The following is a 12,450-nucleotide window of genomic DNA, read 5'->3' on the forward strand; positions in this document are numbered from 1 at the left end:
GTGAATCACTCGAGCCCAGGAATTAGAGACTAGCCTGGGCAACATGGCGAAACCCCATCTCTACAAAAAATATAAAAATTAGCTGGGCATGGTGGCACAGGCCTATAGCCCCAGCCACTTGTGGGGCTGAGAAATGGGGGATCTTTTGAGCCCAGGAGGTTGAGGCTGCAGTGAGCCATGATCGCATCACTGCACTCCAGCCTAGGCAACAGAACAAGTCTCTGGCTCAAAAAAAAAAAAAAAAAAGCAATTCATTGATCTCATCTAGTTTGACTAGTTCAATTATACATGTGAGAAGGCTATCTGAGATGATGTCAGGTGTGGAGCAGTGACTATCCCGGTGATCTGAATGTGATTGACCACTTGGCTTTACCAGGATTATCTCACTGTTTGGTTCTAATAAAGGCAGTCATTCTAGTCTATGAGTTTACCTTGCTTTTGCTACAAACACTTCAATGATATACTATTGAAACTATAAAAATCTATAAAAATTGGTTTTTGTATGTGAGTTTAAAAAAAATTGTTTTCACCAGGCTGTGAGTTTTATGTCTTTGTTTTCTATTGGGAAACTAATAGTGCTATGACTATAGTATGTTCTCAAGGAAATTCTTATGAAAATTGAATTAATCAGACACAGTGCATTGTTTTGGAGTAAAACAGAACTTGTTTTAAATCCTAGTTCCCCCACCAGGTTGGGTGAGATGAGACAAACGACTTAACCTCACTGCCACTTTAATTTGTTCTCTCTCTCTCTTTAGGGTAGTAGAAATGATACCTACCTAATAGGGTTATGTGAGTAATAATAAGATATGATGTGTGTAAAATTCTTGTACAATGCCCAGCACAGAATAGGTGCTCAATATATTAAATATATTGTTATTATTTATTAATTAATTAATGCTGATTTCTGCATTAATTTTGACTAATTGAAATCCTGGACTTGCTTAATTTGCATGTATTTGTCTTCCCTTCTTCCAGTACTTGATGGCAATTTCTACCTGTGGTAAATGGAAGGTTAAAAGTTATATATGTTCATACGAACTTTAGTCCTTTATTCCTTGGAGTGAGTTTTAAGAGTCCTCATGTTGAATAATTCATGTAATCACAGAAATAATACTATGTACCAGGGACTGCTTCCTTTATTAAAGATAAAGGCAGTGGAAATACTGCCTTTGTCAGAAATACTTCAGTTACTCTGAGAGAGAGAGACATTGGTTTACTATATGACAGCACAGTGCATGGCAAATAATAGAAGTTTGGAAAATATTTATTTTGAATGAATGAATAATGAACACATTGTGAACAAATAAATGGTTTACTATTTAATTATTCAGGAATCAATTAAGCTTTATTAATAAAAATTGTTTGGGGGTTTTAAAAAGCCCACACACAAATGAGATGCATCACAGAAGAAAAGGGTATGATATTATTAAAATCGTTATTGCTGAATCACAGTTCAGCAATAAGCAAGTGTTTGAGGTATTCAAATAAGTGAGTATTTGAGTGACTCTAAAAAGATAATGAAACTCCTCCACTGTTCTACAGTTGCAATAATTTTTAAGGAACATATAAAAACATATTCTAGTGTTTCCATTTGAATAAAGATAGTATATATAACATATGCAATTAAAAAGAAGAAAGAAAACAAATTTTAGTGTGTTTTTCTTTTCACCTTATGGGCAGTTACTAGATGTGTGATCAGCAATTTTAGCAGTAGAGACCATATTAATTGTTTTTGAAAACTCTCTAGTGCTTCACACCATCACTCAAAACAGAGAAATTCCTTTTAATTAAGTGTCAGGAACTATTCCATGAAATTTTGCCAGCATTTCTGCTAACCAGTAAGTAAGGTTAATTGACAGTCTTTAAGAGAGAATCTTAGAGACATTCATATCATAATTAATGTAATTTAAGATGCTGAGGATGCATGAATTACCTACTCAGTGTAAATGGGGTCTTTGATTGTGAAGAGAAATACTCAAGTGCAGTGGTATCTTACATAATAGATTCCCTCATTAGTGTGAATTAGTGTTTCTGAATGTTGCTAATTAGCAAGCCTGGGAACAAACACAGTAAAAAATCAAGTTTACCAAATCACAAAAAAAGTACTGGTTAGCATATTTGGTAAACATGGGTCGATAGCTATTTTGATTGAATCTCCCAACAACCTAGTTTACTGTGGTTGCAGGCGCTGTGCACAGTATGTTTTACCTGCCACAGGTATAATCAACCACATACTAAAAGTTTGTAATGACTGTTGAGATAAAAAAGTATTTCAGAAAGTCACTGAGAATATAGTTTTGTGAGGAATAACGAGATGATGTTCTATTTCTGATGTGACTGTAAAAAGGCATAGAACTTAAATGAGAAAATAACAACAGTGCCTCTCATTTTCCCAGAATTTATTTCAACTGGCTGTTGAGCCTGCCCTTGCTCTCTTAGGACTCATGTTAAGTAGAAATGCAGACTGTGTGCAGTTCCGGTCACCTCCTAGGGAAGCACTGAGAAGGGAGCAAGTAATAAACCTCAGGAAAAATAGGTTTTTTTGTGTGTGTCAAAGAGCAGTGGGTGATTTTTTTAAACATCTGAGATAGAATTGGTGATAAAGAAAAGTTAGGAAAGAAGACATACTGAAAAGTAAAATTGAAGGATGTGAACCAGGCAGAAAACACTGTATCTACCATGCTTTTCAAGCAATGGTAGAGTGTCGTGAAATCAAACGAATGGGTTATGATCAGCATTCTTTTAGTGAAATGAAACAAGATGGGATGAGAAGTTATGGAATGAGATGGGCATATCTGTTGTAAAATGGGATAGGATAGGACAGAAGAGGAAATACATATTATAGAATGTATCACAAGTAATAAGAGCCAGTGTCATTTCTTGAGCCTTTTAGGTTTTACTTAAAGATTTTTGGTTTTACCAAAGTGGTATATGTATACCTGGTTTTAAAGGTCAAGTAATAAAGATTAACACAAAATGAATCACAGATTTAAATATAAAGCATAAAACTTTTAGAAAAAAAGAGAAGATCTTTGGGATCTAGAACTCAGCAGAAATTTCTTAGGCTTGACAACAAAGGCACTACCCATAAAAAGAAAACTGATAGGCTGGGTGTAGTGGCTCACGCCTGTAATCCCAGCACTTTGGGAGGCCAAGGCAGGCAAATCATGAGGTCAGGAGTTCAAGACCAGCCTGGCCAACATGGTGAAACCCTGTCTCTACTAAAAATACAAAAAATTAGCTGGGCGATGTGGCAGGTGCCTGTAATCCCCGCTACTCAGGAGGCTGAGGCAGACGAATCATTTGAACCTGGCAGATGGAGGCTGCAGTGAGCCGAGATTGTGCCGCTGTACTCCAGCCTGGGCGACAGTGCAAGACTCTGAAAAAAAAAAAAAAAAAGAGGGAGAGAGAGAGGGAGGGAGGAAGGAAGGGAGGGAGGAAGGAAGGAAGGCAGGCAGACAGGCAAGCAAGCTGATAGAATGGACCTCATTGAATTAAAAACTTTTGCTCTGCAAATGAGATTAAGGGGATGAAAAAACAAGCTGCAAATTGAGAGAAAATATGTACAAGTGACATATCTGATTAGAACATATAAAGAACCCTCAGAACACCACAGGGGAAAAAAAAAACACCAGTTGAATAAGAAAATAGGCAGAAAACGTGAAGAACATTTCACCAAAGAGCATATAAACATGGCAAACAAGTGCAAGAAAAGATGTTTAACATAATCAGCCCCATGGGGAAAGGCCAGTTAAAACTACAGGAGATATCACACCTGCCAGAATGGCTAAAACAAACAAAAAAATAGGGATGACACAAAATGCTGGGGGAGATGCAAAGAAGCCGGATCACTTACACATTGCTGGTGGGAAAAGAGTTTAGTAGTTTCTTAAAACTATTCAGTTAGTTACTATCTGACCAAGTAATTTTATTTTTGGGTATTTAGCCCAGAGAAATTGTTATGTTCCCATAAATCCTATATATGCATGGTCATAGTAGCTTTCTTTGTAATGACCCAAAACTGGAAACAACCCAGAGTAATATTAATATATATAATATATATTTTATTATATATTACATATATTATTATTTTATTATATATTACATATAATATATTAATATATTGCATATAATATTATATATGTACTATATATATTTAAAATACAACTGAATAATATTCCATAGCATGTATGTGCCACAATTTGTTTAAACTTTTGTCTATTGAAAAGTTTAACCAATAGGCAAAAGGTTAAACAAATCGTGGCACATACATGCTATGGAATACTACTCAGCAGTAAAGATGAATGAAGTATTGATACACACAACAATGCAGCTGAATCTTGTGAGAATTATGCTAAGTGAAAATATACCAATCCCAAAAGATCACATATCATTAATTACTAATTATTACTGATATACATTAATGTAGTGTGGGAAGTGTATATATATGTGTGTGTGTGTGTGTGTGTGTGTCTGTGTGTATACATATATATATATCCATTTATGTAACATTCTTGGAATTATAGAAATGCATATCATATTAGTGGTTGCCAGTAATCATGGTGGGAGCTGGGAGGGAGGGGGTGTGGCTCTAAAAGGACAACATGAGGACTCCTTGTGATGATGGAAATGTCTATATCTTGACTGGATCAGTGTTAATATTCTGGCAGTGATATTGCAGTATAGTTTTGCAAGATGTTACCATTGTAGGAAACTGAATAGAGGGTACACAGAATCTCTGTATTATGTCTTACAAATTACGTGTGAGTCTACAATTACCTCAAAATTGAAAGTTCAATTTAAAATAATAAAAGTCAAATGATATAAGCCCTTTGTTACAGAATATAATTATTTTCTTCCTCAACTCTCCCACTCTATCCCTAGACCACCTTTCCAGGAGCAGACATTTTCTATTTATTTTAGCTATTTCTCTTGATATTTACATATCTCCATATTTTTCCAACAATGTGAGTGTACTGCTAACTTCTGATTAATTCATTTTGAATACTGTTTACTTTCTATTCTGGTAAATGAAGATTTCACTCTTTTTTCACTCTTCCTTCTGCAGACCCTCCCAACCTTTCAATGTAAGTCACTATAGTTTTTTGAGAAGTCAAAATTCAGCGTCTACATTATGTATACATATTACATTGCACTATGATTGTTTCTTACCTTTTGCTTTTCCTGTAGTAAATAAATACCTTGTTCATTTTTGCTGTTTTCATAATTCTTCCCACATCTTCAATAATCTCTCGGTAATATTTTCCACAAGGTAAATTGCATCAGGTAACCAATCGGTCCCATTGTGACTTTTCTTTGAGAACACATTCTGGAAACCTCCATTCTCCTTTTACCTGAGCTGGCTGCTCTCTAAGCCTACTGCACAGCCATTATCTTTTGAATTCCCTTCTATTTTCTTCTAAATTGGATTCTCAGTTTTCAGGATCTTGCATTTTTGTCTTTCTTGATTCACTCCATTATTTCAGACAGTAAAAATCCAATTTTTTTTATGTAAAAAGATGACGTGATGACAGAAGGCATGATGATGACAGCTGTCAATGTGTCTGTCCCTCAATTCACACTAGTCCTATCTGGACCAATTTCCCTCTCCACCTGACACGCTGCTTTCACACAGGAATTTTCCTTCACTCTCACCCTGCTGACTCCTGTTGCGTCTCTCTGTGTCACCCTGTTCCGTGGTTGTGTCTCCCAATCTCTTGGTTTACTTTGCCATTTTGATGAAGTACATCCTATCATACATTCCTGAGAAGAGTGTCTGGAAGGCAAAATTTTTAAGAGCTTGTATGTCTGGAAATAGTTCGTATCCATTCTAGAATATCTTATTGGGTTTTTTTTTTCTCCCTTCATTTTCTCTGAAAGAAGAGAGAAAATATGAAGATATTTCTCATAATAAAGATATGAAAATCTATTATTTGAAAGTTGGACTTGGATACTGGCCCTGATTTTCTTATCCTTCCTCTTTCATTTTCTACCTCTTTGTCTTTTTGTTCTACTTTCTAGGAGTTTTGGCCAGTTTTATCATCCAAATCTCTTACTAAGATTTTCATTTCTGCTATCATTTCTAAGGTCCTTTATTTTTGTTGTTTTTGACTAAGGGTTCTTTTATTTTAGTATCCTATTTTTCTTGCATGGATAGAGTATTTTGCCTTATATCTGTGAAGATATTAATGACAATGTTTTGAAATTTTCATTTCCTTAGTTTCTGTTACCTTCTAGTTGCTTTTGATCTCCATTTTTGTATTGGAAGATTTCCTTAGTTACATAGTAAATTGAATGTTTTCTCATAATAAAATGTTGGAGACTAGAAGGGTGACTGGAGTTTCTGAGTGTATTAGAGCTGATTAACTTTGATCTTCACCATAGGTTGACCTGAGTCAACCATTTTTGGGGGAATTCCTGGCAACAGTATCTTTAGCTCTTTTTTCTTGCACTGATCAGATTCCCCAGAGAGTAGTTACTCGAACTCCTAGAGGGAAAAGGTCTTACTACCATTATTATGATAGCGAGCAGGTTGTGGTGGATCCTCAACGTTCAATCTGTGTATGATCACTTAATACCCCAGCTTTTGGTTTAATACCTGTCCTTTGACTGTGTTGGATGTATCTTTGGATGAAGGGGTGAACTCTCATCCAAAGATTTCCATCTTCTGCTGGAATAGGAGGGGACCATATGCCCAGGAGTCTGGGAGAGATTGCACGCAACCTTCCTTATCTTAGTTATCCCCTCTTTATGCTTGGATCAAGAAGTACCTAATGTTGCCAATTCCTGAGCCTTTTGAGTTTTCCAAAGTGTAAATCTTGTTGTTCTTAGCTTTTCTCAGTGTTGGCATAGGGTTTTCTCTCTGGTATCAGCTAGTCAGTTACCTAACTTGTCCATCTGCTTTCCCACTTCCAAAATTATGTTGTTGTCATCTCCTTTCCTTTTCTCTTCTTTTATGGGTTTATGTCTTTTTTTAAAGTATTTCATCACTATAGTTTTAGTGGGTTTTTCAAAAGGAGCAAGATTAGCTGTATATGTTCAATCTACCATCTTAACCCAGAAAGGAACTTCTGTCTTAATTATATGTGTATGTGTGCATCTTTGTATGTGTGTGTGCTGAATCACAGCATAAATTATAATCCTTATTGTGGATGAAAGCCAAAAAAGTCAGTTAGTCCAGGCCAACAAAAAGTAATCAAGTTCAGTCAAAGGCTAGTCATATTTTCTCTTTGCTATGAAAGCCTCCCATAGAGCTAAGAGAGTTTTGAAGACATATGAGGACATTTTTTCAGAATGTGGTATTCATAGGAAGCTCTAAGTCTATCTCTTTAGAAAAAAAAAGATAAGCTACATTTCCTCTAATACTGCATTTGAATGTGTCTTTCATTTCTGTTTTGAGTACTAGGATTATTTATTCTAGGTCCCAAATTTTTATGTCAAGAATGTCATAATACTAAATAAGTAAAATAAAAAATAATAAAAATAACAAGTAATCCCAGTGCTAAGTTATGCAATCTGTATCAATCTGTAATCTTCAATTCCACTAAAAAAAAAAAAAAAAAAAAAAAAAAGTTTGCTCTCCAAATTGCATCTACTTTGGCAAAAATGCACGGAAAATGCAATTACCTGTTCTAAATATTAAAATTAGCTCTTTAACTAGAATATTGCTTTAAAAGCTCAAAAGGATATTTAACTTTGAAACCAATATGTGCTGCAGATATGGATACCTAGAGGCTTTTTTTTTCAATAAAAACTAATTTTCAGAATTTTTTTCAAATATTGTATCATTTCTACAGCCTAGAAAAAATGTAATGAGAGTGTGTTCACAGATGCATCAAAATTTTTATTATAGCATTATCTTTTATTTCTATGGGAACTCAGTGAGATAATTTTCTAACTCTTAATTTTAAAAAACTCACTTGTAAGCTATTACTCCAAATCTCCTAAGATTCAGAGTTGAGTAAACAATGGTCACATGATTGAGATTTTACAATTTGTTGCTACAGTACCAGCAATATAAAGTATTGGGATAAGTGTCAGTTTGGAAAAGGTGATAGGTGTGAAATATCCAAAAGTGACATGTGAAGTAATGCTATCTTGCTGTAAAGTATTTAGATTTCCATTAGTGCTACATTGTTCCTGAAGAGAAAAACTAAGTCTGGATTGCCTTCTTTTCTATATTAATATGGATGATACAGTGAGAGAGAGAGAGAGAGATCCCTCTTCCTTTTGTACCAATGTGAACATTCTTCTATTATTTACTAATTATAAATGTATAGATCCAAGAATTTAAAGTGGGCTTACAGGTTGCATTTCCACCTAAAAATAAACGTGCAGCATACCATATTTATTCAACAAATATTTCCAGAGTTCTACTATAAAAGTTATTCATTCTTTTACTTTAAACTTCTTTTGCCTCTTAAATATTTTCATGGGCTAATAGGGGAAGATTCTATTTAAAATGTTTATAAAAACTAAACATTATGTGGAAATTTTGGGTTTTTTTCACAGTAGGATTTTGAAGTATACCTAGTCATGAATGATCACAAAAACAAAACAAAAAAATTAACCATAGTACAACAGAAAATAATAAGGCCAACCCATGAATGGCAAGACATGGTCCTGCCCTCATGGAGCTCACTGTCTAACAAGGAAAGGGACTTGTAAACAATGAAATATAATACAGTGTAATAACTGAGAAGATACAGGCATACACAGTAAAGGAAGGGCTGCATCAGTCTTCCTTCAGAGGTGGTAGACTCTTGAAAGGCTTGTCATTCCAGAGCTAAGTCTGAGGCTCTAAACTCCATCATGCCACCCTGCACACTTCATCCTCTATGCTTAGGACCTCTCAAAATAAAAGAAATTGCTAGACTGCAAAATAAAGTTATGGTTTTCAAAGTGCCACAAAAGTTACATGTAGGCTGAAATTAAAATGGTGTGTTCTAATTATTCTGATGTTCTCCACATTGTGAGTGTCCCTTGCTATTGTTGGTGCCCCATGCATATTATAATCTGCCCACCACAAATTCAGCACCTAGAAATTACCAGCCAAACAAATAAGAAAAGCAAGGAGGATGGATGAGGGTGTGTAGACGACACCCCTTGGGAGAATGTCCAATGGTGATGACGCTTGAACAGCACCTAGAGAAGCAGTTGGAATTTGGTGTGGCTGGAGAATGGGATGGAAAGGCCATCATAAGATGAGGCTGAATGGGAGCTTCTGGGCCATCAGAACCAACTTCCTTCCCAAGGCAACCAGAGATGTGTAAGTTTCCATCCATGATGAGAAATTGACTTTGACATTAAACATCAATTGATGTACAGGAAGAGATTGGAAGGGAATATACCAAAAATTTGATAGGATTTGCCTTAGAGTGTTAAAGCCACAGGTGAATTTTTTTTTCTTTCTTTGTGATTTAATTTAAAATTCAAATTTTCAAGGTTTATACAATGCACATGTATTACTATTATAATGAGAGAAAAACAAAGTGAAAATAAAAACTATTTGAAAGGAAAAACATCTAGAGTAAAAAATACATTATCCAGAGTATTTTTCTGGGTTCCTTATTCATGCCTTGAGGACCTAGTTTGTCTCTTGGTTACTTAGCAGCATCTAACATGGAACAGGAAGAAAAGTCCCTAGTCAAGGACTTAGTGAAATGAAATTGTGCTACTGCATCAGGGCCCAAGCAGTTACTCTAAACTCTAGTTGGATTAAAGGAATTGTCTTTGGAATAGCACATGTCTAAAATGGTAACTCTAAATTTAGGATGATATTTAAGGTTTTAAGAAATGATAGCAGAGGGTGGCAGGGGGTGAGTAATTGAAATACAACCAGCAGCAGAAAGAAGGAACCCTTAGAATATAAATTATAATTCGTTACAGGTTGTAATAAATTAGTTATCACCACCATTAATAGTAGCCATTTTAATGTGTGTTCCCCATAGCATAATGAAATAGAATCATCACATACTTTATTTAAATTCCTAAAATAAAAGTGAATTGTGAGGCTGGGCGCAGTGACTCATGCCTGTAATCCCAGCACTGTGGGAGGCTAAGGCAAGCAGATCACCTGAGGTCAGGAGATCGAGACCAGTCTGGCCAACATGGTGAAACCCCATCTCTACTAAAAATAGCCAGGCGTGGTGGCACGCACCTGTAGTCCCAGCTACTCTGGAGGCTGAGGCAGGAGAATAGCTTGAACTCGGGAGGCAGAGGTTGGCATGAGCCGAGATCACACCATTGCCCTCCAGCTGGGCAACAGAACGAGACTCCATTCAAAAAAAACGAAAACAAAAACAAAAATGAATTGTGAACTTCTAGCCCTCACACTTTCACTGTAAGTAGCATATCACGATAATGGTTGCCTTTTTTATGATGATGCATAAATATTTTGTTACAAAGTACAAAAATACTTTTCACGTTTTGGTTGATTTCAAGGTTTGGAATGAATGAGGAGCAGCGGCAGGCAGGGTGACTGTGGAGAGGTGAACAATACGGCAGAGAGGGCATTCCTATGACTGTTGGCCCATCTGAGAAGATAGGAGCAGAGAAGCCATTGCGCACATGGACCATAAAACCTAAAGTATAATAATAATAATAATAAAAGAAAAGAAAAAAAAACTAATTTTATGAAAAATACAATAGAACAGAAAATAAAAGGACATAATTTATATAGTAAATATAAGTACTGTTTTGAGAGACACCTCTATCAGTTATAAGTGTCTGAGTGTATACATTGTGATGAAACATGTATTTCTAGTCATGTTCATAAAAGTTCATAAGATCCTCTATAAAGTAGAATATTGAAAAAAAAAAAAAGAAAGGAAAAGGCAAACGCCGTCTATCTGTTGGGTGGAGGCAGGCGCTGAGTCTGGAAGCGTGTGGGGCCACGGGGCTTGGGGCTCGGGCCTCCCTGAAGCGTGGTGGGTGCAAGGGCGAGGCGAGCAGAGAGAGGCCAGGCAGGATGAACCCCCAGGGCCAGGACCTGTTGCTATGGTGACAGCGTGAAAACAAACTGTACACTCACATATACACAAGCGTAAGCGTCTTCATTCGTGCCAGAAAACAAGCAAAATTAAACGCCTCGTTTCCTCGAACGGGAGCTACCGAAGCAAGTTTGGGTGGAAGGTCAGGCCTTGCAGGGTCCAAGTGATCCTCCGAGCTGGATCTGGGCGCCTCAGCGAGAAGGTCCCCAAATCCTCCTGGGAGGCGCTGGAGAAAGGCTTGAGGGTGCAGAAAAGGGCTGAGGAAGAGGAGGAAAGGGAAACAGGAAGGAGTCCGCTGAGTCAGGCTTAGGATTCACAATTTCTGGGGGACAGCGGCAGCTCTGCACAGGCCGGCCGCCCGGGGGCGGTGGCGGTGGGAGCTCAGGGCGCCTGTCCCGGCACCACCACAGATTCCCAGAACCAATTCCCCGGTGACCAGACTGAAGAACTAACAGAACTGACGATACTTCCATCCTTGCTGGGTGGTGTCAGAGGAAGGGAACTAGCGCACCTGGCATGGAGGGCGGCGGCAATGGTAGTGGCAGCTGGGTAGGTGAATGCAGCATGGGTGATGGCTGGGGTCAGCTCTGTGGTGTACAAAGGTTAAGGGCCCAGGCCTCTGGGGGTGCAGGGATCAGAGCAGCCCCCATCAGGTCATAGGGGTCCCGAGCGATGAAGTAAATGTGTTCCTAGGTGGAGTGCATGTTGGTGGGATTTGGAGTTGCCATTAGCTTGCTCTTGGCCATCTTGGTGTTGGCTTTGGCAAACTCTAGCCTCATGATCTGTGGGTTTTCGGGATCTAAGCGAATATCGTTCAGCGCATTTTTGGCCGCTTCTGCTCCTGTCCAGCTGTCAAAGATCACAAAACAAACAGGCTGTCTCGCGGTGAGCTTGATTAGGGACTCTTCATACCCCTTGGACGGCTGGAAGATCAAGTAGGGTTCTCTGGGTTTAGTGTCCATGGGGAGGCCGCTGATAGTGTCCGGGTCTCCTCCTCCAGGAGGCCGCTGGAACCCGCGCTGGAGCCAGTGCGGGTGCTGCCGCCGCTCTCGCCCTCCCGCTGCAGATTGCTCCCGGTGCGGGGGACGGGGCGGGGGGGGCGGGAAGGGAACGTACGGGAGAGCGCGGCGGCGGCGCCGGCCCCAGCGTTGAGTGGGCATGGTTGCCTTTAAGTCCTGGAACTTTGGAAGATTTTTTTTTTTTTTTTTTTTTTTTTTGTGGAGACGGCGTCTCCCTCTGTCGCCAGGCTGGGGTGCAATGGCGCGATCTCGGCTCACGCAACCTCCGCCTCCCGGGTTCAAACGATTCTCCTGCCTCAGCCTCCCGAGTAGCTGGGACTACAGGCACCCGCCACCACACTTGGCTAATTTTTGTCTTTTTAGTAGAGACAGGGTTTCACCATGTTGGCCAGGCTGGTCTCGAACTCCTGACTTCAGGTGATACGCGCGCCTTAGCC

The 12,450-nt window shown here is 38.4% G+C and overlaps 1 protein-coding gene and 1 pseudogene across 2 annotated transcripts in view; one reads left to right on the forward strand and one right to left on the reverse strand.

The window, feature by feature from the left end:
• Window positions 1–12,450, forward strand: part of KCNQ5 (potassium voltage-gated channel subfamily Q member 5) — a 584,694-nt gene that overhangs the window by 532,028 nt on the left and 40,216 nt on the right. The window lies entirely within an intron of this gene.
• Window positions 11,044–12,051, reverse strand: LOC112133739 (RNA-binding protein with multiple splicing 2-like; annotated as a pseudogene).

Source organism: Pongo abelii, chromosome 5 (assembly GCF_028885655.2).
Source record: "Pongo abelii isolate AG06213 chromosome 5, NHGRI_mPonAbe1-v2.0_pri, whole genome shotgun sequence".
Taxonomy (NCBI): Eukaryota; Metazoa; Chordata; class Mammalia; order Primates; family Hominidae; genus Pongo; species Pongo abelii.